This window comes from Crocodylus siamensis, chromosome 1 (genome assembly GCF_052110815.1).
Source record: "Crocodylus siamensis isolate JL-2025a chromosome 1, ASM5211081v1, whole genome shotgun sequence".
Classification (NCBI taxonomy): domain Eukaryota; kingdom Metazoa; phylum Chordata; order Crocodylia; family Crocodylidae; genus Crocodylus; species Crocodylus siamensis.
In genome coordinates this window covers 118,133,796-118,150,078 of record NC_143395.1, presented here as the reverse complement: position 1 = coordinate 118,150,078, position 16,283 = coordinate 118,133,796, and the positions used below count along the sequence as shown (strand labels likewise).

The following is a 16,283-nucleotide window of genomic DNA, read 5'->3' as shown; positions in this document are numbered from 1 at the left end:
GGACATAGGGAGACAAGGTTCTTTGGGTAAATGCGATATCTTTTATTAGACCAGCTAAATACTTAGAAAAAAATGTTCTTTGCAAGCTTTTGTGCACAAACACCTTTCTTCAGGCATAGGAAGAGTCTACTGGTATTTGTGTGCTCTCCTGTGTGGCATAGAAGTCAATATGCAAAATGCAGGTCTGTGAAAATGCAAATTTGTGGCAGTGAAGATCAGAGGGAATGGGAGACAACAGATGTGAGACAGGTAGGTGGGAGGGGAGTGGAGGAGGAGTGAGAAATGCTGACCTGGTGACAGAATTTAGCTGATGAAATGTGAGAGGTTTCCCAAGGTTATCAGATGTCAGGCAGATTATAATGTGCCATAAATGCAATGTCTGTATTTAGTCCATGATATTTTTTTCAGTAGATTTATGAAGTGATGTTTCTAAACTCGTCTTCAAAAGGTGTTTTGTAAATTCCCTTTGAGGATTAGAACTAAGAGAGTGGAAGGAGAGTGGTTGTCTTGTAAGAAGTGTACACCTACAGGTAATTGGGTACTTTTGCCTTTGATGTGCGTTCATTTTGGGGATAGTGAACATCACTACACCTATGTCCATTTGTGGAGAGACTGAGAGGCAGAGTTTGAATGGGGGTTAGGAACAGTTATCAACAGTCCTTCAATACTGTCTTCCAGTACATAGGGAAGTCAGCAGTGAGTGCAGAGGTGACTGAAGAGGTCAATCTGAAATTTGCATGGTCAACTGCAGACATGGCAAAAGCTCCAGAAGGAAAGAGTGGATCCTGGTGATGTTAGGTCACATGTCTTTCCTTTGTTTCTCTCATCTATCTGTCTCCACTGCAAGGCAATTTTGCTCAAAATGCTCAATGTCTTGTCATACTTCACAACACCATTGGGGACAATTCAGTGCTTGAGTCTCCCATGTCTTGATGTTAATATGACATTTCTTCAGGCTGACCTTCAACGTGTCCTTGAATTTCTTCTTTTGCCACCTCTAGCATTGTGAGTATAGGACCTGTTCTGAGAGTTAGCTGTCAGGCACCCTTACAAGATGTCCTGACCAATGGAGCTGGTGCCATATAAATGTGTCTTTGATGTTGGTGGTATTTCCTTGAGCCAAAGTGTTGGCATGCATTTCTTCTGTCCTTCCAATTGATATGGAAGCTTTTGTGAAGACATTGCTCATGGTAACATTCCAAGGTTTTCAGGGATTTCCAATAGGTATCAGTATGCATCTACAAATCTCACTAAACATTCAGCCACCTATATAGGCATTTAAAAATCTATCCCTAAGTGACTTATGAAGGGTCACACAGGGCATGTCCGCAACACAAATGGAGTATGCCAGGCAATGGATACTTACACCAGGCTGCTCTGAATGTGTGATAGATGGCACCATCTTTGAGTACACCCCTACCCAGCACAGAACCTGTTGATCCTGGATTGGCCTTGTCAACCATCCTCAGACTCACAGGTAGGCAATCATAGAAGACAATCATCCTCAACTGGGAGAGCTTGGCAATAATGACAAGCCACCACAAAATATCAGGGATGAGGCAGAAAACCAAGTCAGGTCTCCCAGACTCCAAAGCATCATTTTAATTGCTGGACCATTTCCGTTACATACAGAATGAAATCTATAGAAAGCATTCTGCAAAAAATAGAAATACACTTGTTCAGGGCCCCAAACCTGCTAAGGCAACACCAGCTCCAAGTGGTTATCCATATGTTATCTTTAAGACTGCCGAGAGCATTCAGTACATATGGACAGCAAGAACACAGCTGCTTTCTGTAAAGAGGCTAGGTATGATGTTTATTTGGATTGAGAGATGCTTCTACTTATTCTAACAAATTTTGCTAAATGTCCCCCTGCAGTCCAAAAATCATGGATTTGCTGACATCCCTAAGAAGAAGATAGATTTTCTAGTAATAGCAGTTCTCCAAGTATATCCATATTCACCAGTCATTTGATCTTTGCTCATCTTTAGAGCATGACATTCTAGACAGTCATACAATCAGGGACTGAACGGAACAGGTTTTATTAATGCAATCTTGGGCTAAGTACAGACAGTCAAAAAGCCCAAGACGGAATGAATTTAATCTTCACAGATTAGTCTAAAATGTGTAGATGAAACCAATAAGCAAGTGAACAGACATTCCTGAAATGTCCTGAAATGCAGGCACAGGCCTGTAATGGCTCAGGCCAGAAGCTGGGGAGTGCTAGAGCACACCTCCCTGTTCAGCTAGGGCAGACAGCTTAGACCAAGGCTAGCCTGCCGGCCCTGCAAGTTTGGGAGCGGCGGCAGTTGGGGGAGGTGCAAAGCATCATGAGATGCTGGGGGACCATGAGTTAATTTGAATCTGGGGTGGGGATCTGGGAGAGAAGTTCATTAAACCTATTTAACCTAAATCAGTTAAATCTAATACTACATCTATCCAGGTTTATCTTAAACTGGTTTTGGTTATTTTGAAAGTGGTTTACGTTCATTGAACTTCTGTTGTGTTACAGATTTGAACCAGTTTCAGATCACTTATACAGGTTTATGTGTAATTTCTGTTCCTAGTCTTGGTGAACTACTGATTTAAGTACTTTGCAGCACTTCAGGGCTATAGATATCATTTCTCCTTTATGAATCCAGACAGTTGCAGACAGTTATCTTTCCTACTTCTATGCCATGATGATCTCTTTCAAAGGCACTAGAAAATATCTATCCTCTTGTGAGTATAGGCTTCATAGAAACAAAATATCAAGTGGTCGAAACAAAATATCAAGTGGTCTGGCTTGGAACTTTGAAGTAATTATTAAAAATAAGATTCTGGATTAAGGGGAGAGAGAAAAGTTTGAATAAATGAGATTTAAATGTGAGAGAGATGTTTATGTACTTGGACTGGAAGCTGTACACATTCAGCTGCAACTGATTTCCTGTGCGGCAAAATACCTCAAGCATTTAGCTGGCTAGGAACATTACAGAAACCTTATGCCATTACCAGTTCTTGAGACCAGGAAGCTTTGCCTGATGCTTGTTCCTAGGCCAGAACAAATAGAAACCCTGCTGAACTTACAATCTGCCTTGGTTTAAGACAAACCAAACCATAAACAGGCAAAGTTGTGTATCTTCAAAAAATATTACCCTACTCTTGACATAAACAACAATGTACAGTACTGCCTTCTGCTCCCACTTACCAAGCAACTCTGATGTCCATTTGTGGATATAAGTATGAACACAATGCATCAGCCTTTAGGAGATGTTGTTATGAAGAGCTAATATAATAACTATAATCAACTTAATAAGTTTAAAGGAGTAGTTTTCAGCATTGTTTTACAGGATTTTCAGAAATGACTTCATATTTTTCAAGTCACTCAGGGTGCAACTACAGGTGCAATTAATGCACATGAATAAATTCTGGAGCTTATTGCTTCGGAGTTTCTTGCTCTAGGGCACGCCATTTGAACATGAACCCAGGAGCAAGAAAACTCCAAAACATATTGCTCCAGAGTTTATTCATGCACAGCATGAGCCCAGTCAGAGCAGTGCAGGCTGGCAGGTGACCTGGGGGCTGCTCCAACCAGGCTCCACATGCTGCAGAGAGGCTGGCTAAAGCACAAGGATGCTGTAGCTTTGGGGCTGCCTGCTGGTTAGCCCCACAATGAAGAACCCTGTGCCCCAGCCAGTCAAGGAAGTGTTTACATGTGTGCAGCTGCACCCAAAAAAACTTCACATGGAGTTTATTAGTTCTGCATACCCTAACAGGGATGCACATGTAGACACCAAGACAGTTCCTGTGCAGTTAATTAGTCAACTGCGCAGTAACTATCTCATGTAGATGTGTCCTCTATGAAGAAACCATTCCTTCCAATATTTTTCTCAATGAAAATTACCTAAAGAAACTAAGATTACACAAAGTCCATTTGAAGTCCATTTTCCAACTTCATATTTATAATGAATAATTAACCAGTAAAGTTCCTCTCTTTACATTTGAAAGCAAAAATCTAAAAGCTACTTTAGCAAGTTTTCTTTGATTATAGTCTAACAGTGCAGTTCCTCAAGTATATAACATATTTTAGGCTGTGATGAAAGCAAACCATGATATTACATGTTTTGTATGCTTTGTATTTAATTGTGCCATTTACTTCATCATATTCCTTCTTCACAAGACTTCCAAAAGACAAAGGACTCTATTTAAATGCTAAAAGAATCAATTTCTTCTAAAAAACCAACCAAACAAAAAAACCTAGAAGTAAAATGATTGCTAATGGGGATAAAATAGAGCTGTTCAATAACTTTCTTATTATTTTCTTTTTTCCATCAGAAAATGTTAATTTGTTGGAACCTTAACTTTTTCTATGCAAGTCTTAATCAATAAAGTTCTCTCAGGTTCAGAAGAGGATGTCAGGCTAAACAAGGGACATGCCTCCCCAGAAGAGCCTGGAACCTGTTAGTCATGGCACTCTGCTGAGATCTGGGAGCTCCAGGTTCAAGTCCTTCCTTTGCCCAGCTCAGACCACTGGTCTACCATATCTAGGGACCTACCAAATTCATGATAGAAGTGGGTGCTCTGTGGACCCTTTAATCTTGCAGGTTCCCCTACACCACTCCCTCCCCTCCCTCACTGCTGATTGGTGCAGGGGACCCACTTGTGGCTTGCTCCTGATCAGTAGAGAGATGAAAAATGTGGTTATACATATGCACCATTTTTGCCTGGCGCCACTGATTGGCTGAGGAACCCCAGAGGCCCTGCTGTTTTCTGCTGACTGGCAGGGAGGCAAAAATAGTGCCATATTTAAAACTGCAGTGTTAGCTTCCCTGCTGATCAGGAGGGAGTGGTGGGGCCCTCTGCTAATCAGTATTAGTGGGGGTGGAGTACAAGGGGTGAGGTGTGTGCAGGGGAACATGCAAGATTAAACCAGCCACCATGCACTCTACTTCCACCATGAATTTGGTAGTCCCTACCCATATTACAAGCGAGCCCTCCACTAGGCTGCAGACTATTTGGAGTAGGTCTCTCTCAATCTGTTTTTCTCCCTCCAAGAAAAGCATCAACAATTTCAATTTCATTCCGATAAGGAACAAGAACATTTCTAAAGTCTCAGAAAGTTTCACAAAATGGGAAAACTGCTTCTACCCAGCTCCCGTATAAAAATTTGTTCTCATATACACTAATATAAAAGCCTATGTTCGTTATTGTGGAGCATATTTATTGCACAGTGTAACTCAGTACTGTAACTTATATTTTAGTAAAAGAAACTGTAATGCTCTTTTATAAATAATTAGTTCACTTCTAAAATAACTATGATTAATAAAAGACTCCGCACTCTCAACTTGCTGTCTTAAAAAATAAATAGGATTAAAAGGTATTAAACACATTAGCAACAGATATCTCCAGAATGTGTGCAAGTGTTCTTTCGAGCCAAAGTCTAATTATAGTATTAAAAACCTAAAGGCAGCCTTACACAGGACCAAGTTAAACAAAACCCCTACAAAAAACTAAATTAAGACACAGGCGAGGGGGGCGGGCAGAGGAATGTTTAATTTAAGAGTATTCAGTCATCACAATCTATATAAAACATTTGGCACCTGAGAATTTGGCATCACTGTGCAATAAAACAGAAAACAAAACTCAGCTTTTAATTTCCGCCTCAAAAATATGTCAATCCAAAGCTTTCTTTCCAAAATATACTCTGTATGGGAGGCAGCCAAAATTATTCCTATTAATAAGATGGCAAGTGCTGTGAATTATTCTCACAGAAGTCAATGAAATGGTGAAAGGGTGATTATAAAGTTTGGCCAAATTAATTTTTTGCTGTAGTACTTGATCCATTGGTAGCATGCACTACTGGGGTGGAATGCAGTGCTGACTAAAACGCTGGCTGTTCTCAGAAGACATGTACTCTGAGGGAAAGCCTCTGAGGGAAAGCCACCCCAACACAATAAATATGCTTTTAAGAAAGCAGGGATTTCAAATTAGAGGATGTCTGCTGCGGTTAACAAGAGAAACGAAGCCCAGACCACCCAACTGTCTCCCTTTTGGTCCAATATAAGTGTATGTCAATTTAATCAGGTTCCAAACCACCCCTACAACTGGGACACCACTGCATTAAGTCAGTCTATTAACTGTTATTCCCATCTGGCCCCTAACCTCAAATATCTCTCTTACATCCAGAAAATGCCATATTTAACACACCACATCACACCTCCACTACAATGTTTTTAAAGAAAATAATGAAACAAAATACCAGATATGCATCCTAAGACAAGTTGTACACATTAATATTTTAAGAAACCCAATATTGAAAACAAGAGCATTTGCCAGACAGATGATGAACAAACATGTAAGCTTAAATCAGAATTCACACAAAGCAGAGCTAGGAACAAGGATTTCATTTAGAAATAAAGGTATTTTGTACCAAGAAAACAGTTGCTCCTAGCATATAACCTAAAGTCTAGCATATATTATTGTCTTCTGAAAAACAATACAACTGGGGTGGCCAATCCGTGGCATGCACAGCCACTTTTGGTGTGCAGCAGATCCAGAGAGAACAGTGCAGATAAGACAGGAAAGAGACAGCAGAGCAATGGATGAGGCCGAGGAAGGGTTTCAGACAGGCACCCAAAGTAGGGTACACTTCAGAGTACACCAGCCAAAAAGGTTGGCCCTCACTGCCAACATAAAGAGACACTAACACATCTAAAAGGTGAAGTATCATTAAAAACCAATCCCAAGTATGTTGTCACCTCCCATTTCTCACTCTCCCAAATAACAAGTGCCACAACAATTGCACGTAGGCCGGCAACTCAGGCCTGAGTTACCAATATCTGAAACTGTCTTGACTTTAAATAAATTGGTATTAGAGTTTTCTGCTGGCCTTACTGTTGTATTATTTTGCTCCATAAACTATGCTTTTTTTCCCTCCCCACCAAGCCCTCTCCAGATCTTTAACCACGGTAAGAGAACTCATTTAAAATTTACCATTTCAAAGTAACTGAGAATAACGCTTTCAATTTTGCTTGGCAAGCCCACCTGTGAAGGTCTATACTTATAGAATTGTATCTGAAAAAGGATCTAGGACCTTATCAAGTATATGGTTTCAACATTCTGAAAAAAAAAAATTTAGACAAATGCTGAAGTTGAATTAGCATGGTTTAAATAACAATTTACAAGTCCAGTTTAGGTATGGCTTAAGTTATTTAGGTTCATGTTTCACACTTCAGCTGGCCAAGGTTCAAATGCACTTTTAAGCTCAAATTACCAGTATTTCATTCTAGCTACTACTAAAGCTACCCTTTCAACCTAGCTATTTTATTGCCTTGCACTTCCCTTATTCCCAACAGTTTTGCATCTCTGCCAGTTCTCATGATATTTGATGCTCTTCTTGACAGCCAAACTCCTGGAGTCATGGTATCACATGAGAATCTTAGTTTCTAGTTGCTGTGGTTTCAGAGAAAAGTAACCACGGAGGCTGGAAAAAATGAGAAGAATTGACCCTCAAAGGGTTGAAAACCAAAAGGAAATTAAAAATAAAATCTCACAAGATTAAAGGTCTTTAGACCAATCAAAGTTTTAGGACTCCGAGTTGCATTATTTGAATGTAGAAAGTTAGTAAAACTATTGCGATTTCTCAAAAGAGTTAGACTATTTTACTGGATCCACTGAAAGTAATTTTAAAAATTAAAAACATATAAATAATATTATTATTTTCCATGTTTGCCTTCTCTGTATTATCCGTTTTCAAATAAAGATTTTTAGATTCCCAGCCCTGGAAAACTCAACCTAGTGTCCTTAGGTTTTTTGTATATCAGCACCAGTAGCAAGAAGTTCTCGAGGAGAAATTAGACAATCACTTTCTTCTTTTTACAAATTCAGTGGAGGGGTGGAATTCATCTGCTCTTAACATTACAAAACTGGGACTAAAAGTGCAGTCGGAGATCATGGGTGCCTATACACATGCTCCAACATGTTCGAATCAGAACTTGATAAATCGAGCCTGCTGTGTGTTCTAATCCAAATGCTTTAGCATCACATGCATAAGCCCTCTCAGGTTTAAAAATGGCCACTGAGGCACTTTAAATCTTGTTGAAGTGTCCCATGGCCATTTTTAAATGTGCAGGGGCTTAATACATGTGACGCTGTGGTGTTTTAATTACAGCAGCTCTCCAGAAATGACTCTAATTAAAATGCCCCTCCTCCTCCCAAGTACATGCATTGGCAGCCCTTAATTACTAATCAGCAGCAGATCTGACAAGTCTGGAATCACACAAAGCAAATCTATTGAGAAAGAAAACTACCATACTTTGTCACTACTTTTAATATTTTAAACATATCCTATGTGTACCATACATTAGTGATTGCTGCGACTTTATATGCTTTTAATGTATTTCTTTTATTAGGGCATTTATGTAATATATTTGTTTTCAGGAAGTTGAAGGCAATGTCATTTCTATGACAGCAATAAATTAATTGTTTTAACAACTATGTGCAGATGAAATGTATTCATGTACTATACATTAGTACAGTACTATTAGTACTACACATTAGGTGGCAGTAATTGTTCTTATGTACACTTCCTTGTATATAGTATTTTGCTTTCTGTGCAGAAAATGAAATCCATGTAAACATGGAGCTAAAGATTGGTTCTTGTATTCTTCTCCTAATGAGAGCCCTGCAAATGTTTTCTTGATACAAAATACCTTTATTTCTAAATTAAATCCACATTCCTAGCTCTGCTTTCTTAAACTGTGCTCAACTTGAGTTTAGTATACATTTTATAATACTAATTCTGAAGTTTGGATTTTTTTCAAACACCCAAGATACAGTGCTGCACTCTTAGGTCTTAGGGAGTAGCTACAAACAGCAGAAATTAAGAGAAATTGACTGTACTCTGTCATGTACAGCCCACCTTTTTACCCAAAAAAGCAAATCAGCTGCTGGAAAAAAAGACAAAGATCATATTTTATACCAGGGCCCATTGTATCAGAGAAAATATTGTATAAAATTATTTCACTTTTAACTTTGGAGTGCTAGGGCTAATTCACAACCACATCCTTTCAAACTGAATTGTATTTTTTAAGGTAGGATTTGTTTGGCTAAAAATCAAAAGTATACAGGGTACGCTTCTGAAATTTAGACAGAGGATGCGTTAATACTATTGACACAGACTTGACTGAGAGCTTAACAGTGGCTGTGCTACTACAGATAAGGTACCAAATTTTCAACGCTTTGTTTGCTGACTCTACTTAGTTTATTGTAATCTATTGATTTTATGATACTGTGCCAAAGACCACAATCAGAATCAGGTCCCCAGTGGGCTGAGTGCTATACAACTATAGAAAAGAAACACTGCTAGAATTGGAGGGTTTACAGCAGTTAATTCCTAGACTAGGAATTGCAACTGTACATCGGCGAGCAGGTTTCACAAACATTCAATTGCCCCAGTAGGCATCAGATGGAAGATGGGATCACATGACCAGAAGATGGATCATGAACTCCAAAGTGGGAATGTGGCAATAAAGAAATTCTAAACTCTAGGGCGATCTAGCACTACCAATCCCAAGGGCTTAGAAGTCAAAAGTCATACTCCCAGTCATGATTGGGTTAAACATATGATTTTAAGAAAAATAAATGTGGGGGAATTGATACTTGCCTCCTGTTCTTAGCCTGTAGGTTGCAAGGTCACATTTTCAAGATTTTCTCCACAACCATAATGATTAGAAACTCAGTTTTAAAGGTGAAAAAATGACACTCTCACATAGGTACAGGACAAGAGCAACTGAGCTTTAAAGCAAGAGATATCAGGAGATTCACAGAAGTTTAGGGCTGGAAGAGACCTCATGAGAACATCGGGTCCAGCCCCCTGCTCTGGGCAGAAGCAGATGAAAGAGCCTTAAGAGCTGAGAAGTCTGTAGATTTCCCAAAAGTGCAACCTTGATAAAGTTTAAGCAGCCAAAAATTCAACTTGCTTCCTCCCATACTTTCTCCAGTCAATACACTTGTAATCAGGACTTTCCAGCCATCAGTACACAGCCCTAAAGCAGATATTTGAGCAGTTAATTCCAAATTCTTGCATCCTATGCAAAGGAAAGCAACAAATAGTAAAGAAGTTGTAGCAAAAAACTCTAATGGAAGCAGAAGTCCCCTACTGAAAAATCACTCAAAAACCACACACTGAATCACCTTAAACCTTGGCTTCACTTCAAAAGGTGAATGTAATAAAACAAATCAAATATTCTGTCTTTCATAAAAGCTAACACTATAAATCAAAGCATTCTAAATAAACCATTTAGAAACTACATTTCTAATTTTTCTTACTACTCAAAGTCCTCCTTGTAAAAAAACACTAGGATGTATCATCTATTAACATAAGAACAATTCTGAGAAACCTTTCAACGGCAGTGGGAAACTCATGACATAAAACTCAGATTTTAAAAGTGTACACTATACTTTAAAGAGGAAAATTGTAGTAGACTTAGAAGACAAAGGGACAATGATGAATTATAAGTAAGGACATCACTATGTTACTGACACCAGTTATACAAGTATCATGACATACAGACACACAGAAACACCCTCCACACCCCAGTCAATATTGGTTACCAAGATCTTTAGAAGTATCTAATAGTATATCACTGTGATATAATCATTCAAGACTGAAGTTATTGATATATTTCTCTGAACTTTTTCTAGTTTCAAGCTTGCCAAGTTGGGAAGCGGGGAATACAGGGGTAGTATGAAAAAATAAAGTGAAAATGTGGGTGAACTAGAGAGTCACTTAATACTTGTTTCCTTTAGAGGCAGATTTTCATATTCCCCTAATCTTCTAAAAGAAAAACATCCTCAACTCCAAATATACAACAACTATATTAATAAATATTGCAGGTCTTATGGTTAGCCAATGCATCCACATGTATTGGCAAAAAAATTCTCAGAACTAAGGTAACTTTGTGCTACAAAAAAAAAAAAAGAAGTTATAAAAATAAAGCATAAAGCTATCCTACACTGTGCCTTTCTAACCACGATGAATTATACATCCTGAAGTCACTACCGCCAGATTTAGCCTTGTACACGCTAACAAGATTCCTTTATAAATTTAGCTAGGGGCTTGGGCAAGAAGCATTTGTGGAAATTTGACCCACAAGTCCCAGGCAGTAAAGACAGTTCCCTCCAAGAATGAGGGAGAGAAGCCAAAGCAAACTACTACTCATGCGCTTTTATTACAAACACCTAATCATTGAGGGAAGTCATCAGATTCTCTTTATGATATTATTGATAGCAAAAGTATGAGCAAATCACATGAAAGCTAGAGGAGCAAAAATAAATGAAATCATAAGTGTATCTGTCTCCCATTTAACAGTTAAGGAAAAAAAATTCAGCAGCCAGGACAAAGTGGAACTAAGTTTTGTTCTAGGTTCCTTGTTTTCCATGTGGCCTTCTGAGAAGAAGGGGAAATGAAATACCTCATGTTATTCAGCAATGACCCTGTGACTGACTCAAGTCTGAGTTCTGAAGGGCATCCCATTCAGCCTGTCTCAGCTGGAAGGACAATGGCTGTGACAAAAGACTTACAGGGTCAGGGACAGAAAGCAAGAAAAAGAAAGAGGGAGGTCTTCAAGATCTCCAGAAGGAAGACAGGACTCCTCCCTCCAGAATATCTGCATCTCCCATTGATCAATGATATTGGGTAACAATTTTTAAACCCCTTATGCCACAATCAGCAGAACACTAATAATGTGTATTTTAACATATGGACCACAGCTAAGGACCCTGCTACACATTCAAGTTAAAGCTGGATAGAAACCAACTATAGAGCCGTTATACCTTTTCAAGGCTAACTTTATAGCTGGACTAGCGAATTGCCTATCAAGAATGATGGCAGGGATGGAGTGCTGCCATGACGAAGAGGATGGAGGTGGGGCAGCGAGGCCAGTGCTGCACCACCACCACCTCACACTGCCACCTCCTCCAAGGAGAAGGGCCCGGGGTGGGGGCGAGGGTCAGGCCAGCACTGCTGGCATCGCCCTACCCTGCTCCATTCCCAGCATCATTTCCTCCCGCGCTCTGGCTCTGCATCCATCCCCGCGCTCTGTCCCCACCCTCATGGCCGCGCTCTATCTCCACCATCGTTCTTGACGGGCAATTCGCCCCGTGCACAGCACTGGCTGGAGCCACACCCCACTGAGAGCCACAACCCCGACAGCATTACAGACAGACAGACGGATGGACTAAGCCCATATACATCTATATATACACACATACATATATACATATATATATATATACACACACATACATATATAGACAGTCATTTTTATCATGCAGTAATTACTGTGCAGGTGTGGCTGGCCTAAATTTATTCTATGATTGATGAGTTAATTGTAAGATAATTACTTTGCACTTGTGGCCCGTCTTTCTTTGCATGGGTGGCTGGTTTAAATTTATTGCACTATTAACCAGTTAACTGCATAATGTAGGTAACCTGTAGCAGGGGCCTTAAATTTCATACATGGGCCCTGCCACATAGTCAAATTAAACCTGGATAGAAACCACCTGTAGGGTTGCTGCACTTCTCAAAGCACTAACTTTGCAGCTAGTTGGCTCTTTTTCTAGCTGGACCAGTCTTGTTAATGGCATGACAGTCACGTTGCATCTGTGGCTGATCTAAACTTACCATGCAATTCACCAGTGAACTACACAATACACATTCAGGGGCCTCAAGTTTGATACACGGGCCCTTCCAGACATTCATAATTTCATAGTTTGTAGGGTCGGAAGGGACCTGAGCAGATCATCTAGTCCGACCCCCTGCCATGGCAGGAAAGAATACATTCAAATGAAGGCTGAACAGAAACCAGCTATACAGCCATTACACACTTCCGAGCACTAACTTGGCAGCCAACTGGCTCTTTTTCTAGCTGGCCGGTCCTTTTTACGGCAGAAGCTGCTTTGCACATGTGCCTGGTCTCACTTTGTGCTGCTCACAAGTGAATCGCGCCATAAATCGCTGCTCCGCACGTGCGGCGGATCATGCCATTCACCAGTGACCTGCTTGCCCGTTACTTTGCCCGGTCTCCACCTATGGCACCGTTCAGGACCAGGCACGGGGGAACTGGGAAGCTGCCCAGGGCCGGGGAGGGGGCCCAAAATGGTCATTTTTTGATTCTCAACATTATCTCCAGCCAAGTGGGGCCCGATACCAAACGCTCACCCGCGGCTGCCAGAAGTCTAGGCACGCCGCTAGCGCCGCTCACCGGGGAACTGCACGGTGCATGCAACGGGAAAGCAGGGGGCTTGAAACAGAGCTCTCCAAATCCCAGGGGGCAGCTCCAACCGCCTGAGGCAGAAACATTACAGGACGGGTCTTAAACCAGAGTAACCAAGCACTTGGTAGGACTGAAGACACTGCCGCAGGCTGGGGAGCCACAGAGGGCAGGTGCCCGGGGACACAGCTTTCCCACCCGACGTGCGGGCTGGGAGTGGTAGGAGGGCAGGAGGCGGCTGCGCCCCTCAGCGCTGCAGGAGCCCGGGTCAGGGGGAGGAGGAGGAGCGGGAGCCGCTTTTCCCGGGTGTCCCCCTGCAAGAGGGAACCTCTCGGGAAGGGGAAGGGGCGATGCACGTCCGTGCCCCCCGCCGGGCGGAGAGGGCGGCAGCGGTGCAAGCGCGCACTTACCGGGCTCCGCCGCCGCCGCCTCAGCGCTGCAGCCGCTCTGCCGCCGCCGTCCTCCGCCCGCCCGGGCAGCGCGCGCGGCTCGCAGCTCCCTCCCTTCCTCCCGCCCGCCGCAGCCCCGGCTCCGGTTCGGCCCCTCCCCTGGGAGGCCCGGCTTGGCCTCAGGCTGCAGCTGACGTCCCTCCTCCTGCTCCTGCTCTCCCCCTGGGGTGGGAAAGGAGGAGAGAGATTAACCACTCGGGCTTGTCTCTGGAGCCCAGCCAAAGAGAGCAGTCAAATTACAGCCCCCGGCGAGGGGGGGCGGTCCGTGTGCTAGGTGTGCTAGAGGGCCAGCTACTGGTTTCACACACCCAGTAAGCCCTCCACTGTCTGGGGGCTTCCTTTCTAGCCTAGAAACTCTGGCCGCCTCGCCTTTGCTGCTGCCTTTTCCCTCCTGGTCGACCTCGGCCTTAGCCCAAAAAGCAGAAGCTGCCTCTCAAACGTGTCACCTAGGATCTCAACTGCAAATGTCTTGCTTCTCGGCCGTTTACATGGTGTTTCCCCTGCCGGGGGTCCATGAGGGCAGTTTTCCTTGAGCGTTCCTGGGGATAACTGTTCTTCTGGTGAGATTTGGTACCTGCAGAGGTGTTGGGACTTAAAGCCCTCTTTATGGAAAAAGGAGGCTCCCTCTGAGGGCCTTATGGCTGAGGGCAAACAAAACTCAGGTGGCATCCGAACCCCAAGCCAAGTAGGATGCCTGCCAGAGTAGGATGCCCCCTAGTAGGATGCCCACCAAAGGTTTTGGAAACATCTGAAGCCCCAGGTGCAGGTGGAGGATGTTTGCGGGCAGTAGGGCCACTTATGGTTCTGGACTCTTGGATTTGGAATTAGTTTTGGCCAATTTGGCCTTGGATACAAATTAAATTAAAAAAAAAAATTCTCTGCACCTAACCTGGGCAAAATGAACTATTCCAAACAGGGATGCAGTTGGTAACCGTGTTGGTCTGAGACAAAAAGAAATGCAGAATTCCACAGCTCTTGGTTCAGAGGTGATAGCTTTTATTAGATCAACTGAGAAATCACCAAAATAAATACATAAATAAATAAAATAAAATAAAAAATCTTTTTCGTGTATGCCCAAAGCTTACAGAAAAGGTTTTTTGGTAGGTTTTTTGGGGTTTTTTTTGCAATTTCTTAGTTGGTCTAATGAAAGGTATCATCTCTGAACCAAAAGTTCTAGAGTTTGGCTTTTCCAAGCAGGAGAATTAACCATACCTTTAGCTCTCCTGTGAAATACAAATTTCATTTCAACCTAGGAGGACTTTTGCAACCTCTGTTTTCACCTATGCCTAATGAAGGGCGAGTGTGCCTGCAAGCTTGCAAATACATACAATAATTTGTTTGCAAATATCTAGTTGGTCTAATAGAAGAGATCACCTCTTCCAGGAGTTTTGATTCCAATTGTCAGAGAAACAGCTTCGGGCTCTGGCACAGAAGATCCAGCCGGCTTATCCATTGCTTCCTAATGGCACAGAGCGATCAACCTGCCCCTTTAAATCCCTTCTTTTCCATTGCTGTAGTTAGAGCATCTTTTTTTCTTAGTCAAAGGAGGTCCTGGCTAGAGGGTCTTGCCCTTCTCCTCAGCGTGGGACTGATCACCATATTTGGGGTCAGGAAGGAATGTTACCCTGTCTGAGGTCGCTGGTATAGACTGTGGGTTTTCTTCCCCTGTAATAGCACCCTCTAGCTGGGATCTCTTGAGCTGCATATATTGATAACATTTTATAGAAGCAGGACAGTGGCTGCTGTGGTTTCACTTGCTTTACTTATGACAAGTTAGGCTTTTCTGTCTTGTGTTGTGCCAGGGTTGGGGGTAGCCTTACATACAGTTTAGATTATGGTTGTATGGGATAGTTTGGATAGGGATGATCCTGCCTCAGGCAGGGCCTTGGACTAGATGACTTCTGGCCCTACTTCTCTATGACTCAAGGACAAGTACAAAGTCCTGCACTTAGGACAAAAGAATCCTAAGCACTGCTACCACCTGGGGACTGACTGGCTAAACAGCAGCTCTGCAGAAAAGGACCTGGGGGTTACAATAAGGTGGATATGAGTCAGCAGTGTGCCCTTGTTGCCAAGAAGGCTAACAGCATACTGGGCTGCTGCCAGCAGATCAAGGGAAGTGATTATTCCCCTCTATTCTGCACTGATGAGGCCACATCTGGAGTACTGTGTCCAGTTTTCGGCCCCACGTTATAGAAGGGATATTGACAAACTGGAGCTAGTCCAGCGGAGAGCAACAAAAATGGTTAGGGGTCTGGGAGACATGACTGCTGAGGAAAGACTGAAAGAACTGGGCTTATTTAGTTTGGAGAAGAGAAGATTAAGAGGAGATTTAATAGCAGCCTTCAACTACCTGAAGAGGGTTCCAAAAAGGATGAAGTTAGACTAGTCACAGTGATGGCAGATGACAGAGCAAGGGGCAATGGTCTCAAGTTGCAGCAAGGGAAGTTTAAGTTAGATATTAGGAAAAACTCTTTCACTAGGAGAGTAGTAAAGCACTGGAACAGGTTACCTAGAGAGGTGGTGGAATCTCCAGCCTTGGAGGTTTTTAAGTTCAGCTTGACAAAGCCCTGGCTGGAGT

The 16,283-nt window shown here is 42.3% G+C and overlaps 1 protein-coding gene across 3 annotated transcripts in view; it reads right to left on the bottom strand.

The window, feature by feature from the left end:
* Nucleotides 1-13,883, bottom strand: part of PLEKHG1 (pleckstrin homology and RhoGEF domain containing G1) — a 202,046-nt gene extending 188,163 nt beyond the window's left edge. For 2 of the 3 annotated variants that reach the window (XM_090041310.1, XM_090041323.1), the window contains exon 1: nt 13,664-13,883. The gene's annotated coding sequence lies outside the window, so the exon portion shown is untranslated. The remainder of the gene's footprint in view (nt 1-13,663) is intronic. The other variant, XM_090041319.1, reaches the window with a different exon arrangement.
* Nucleotides 13,884-16,283: the final 2,400 nt, after the last annotated feature.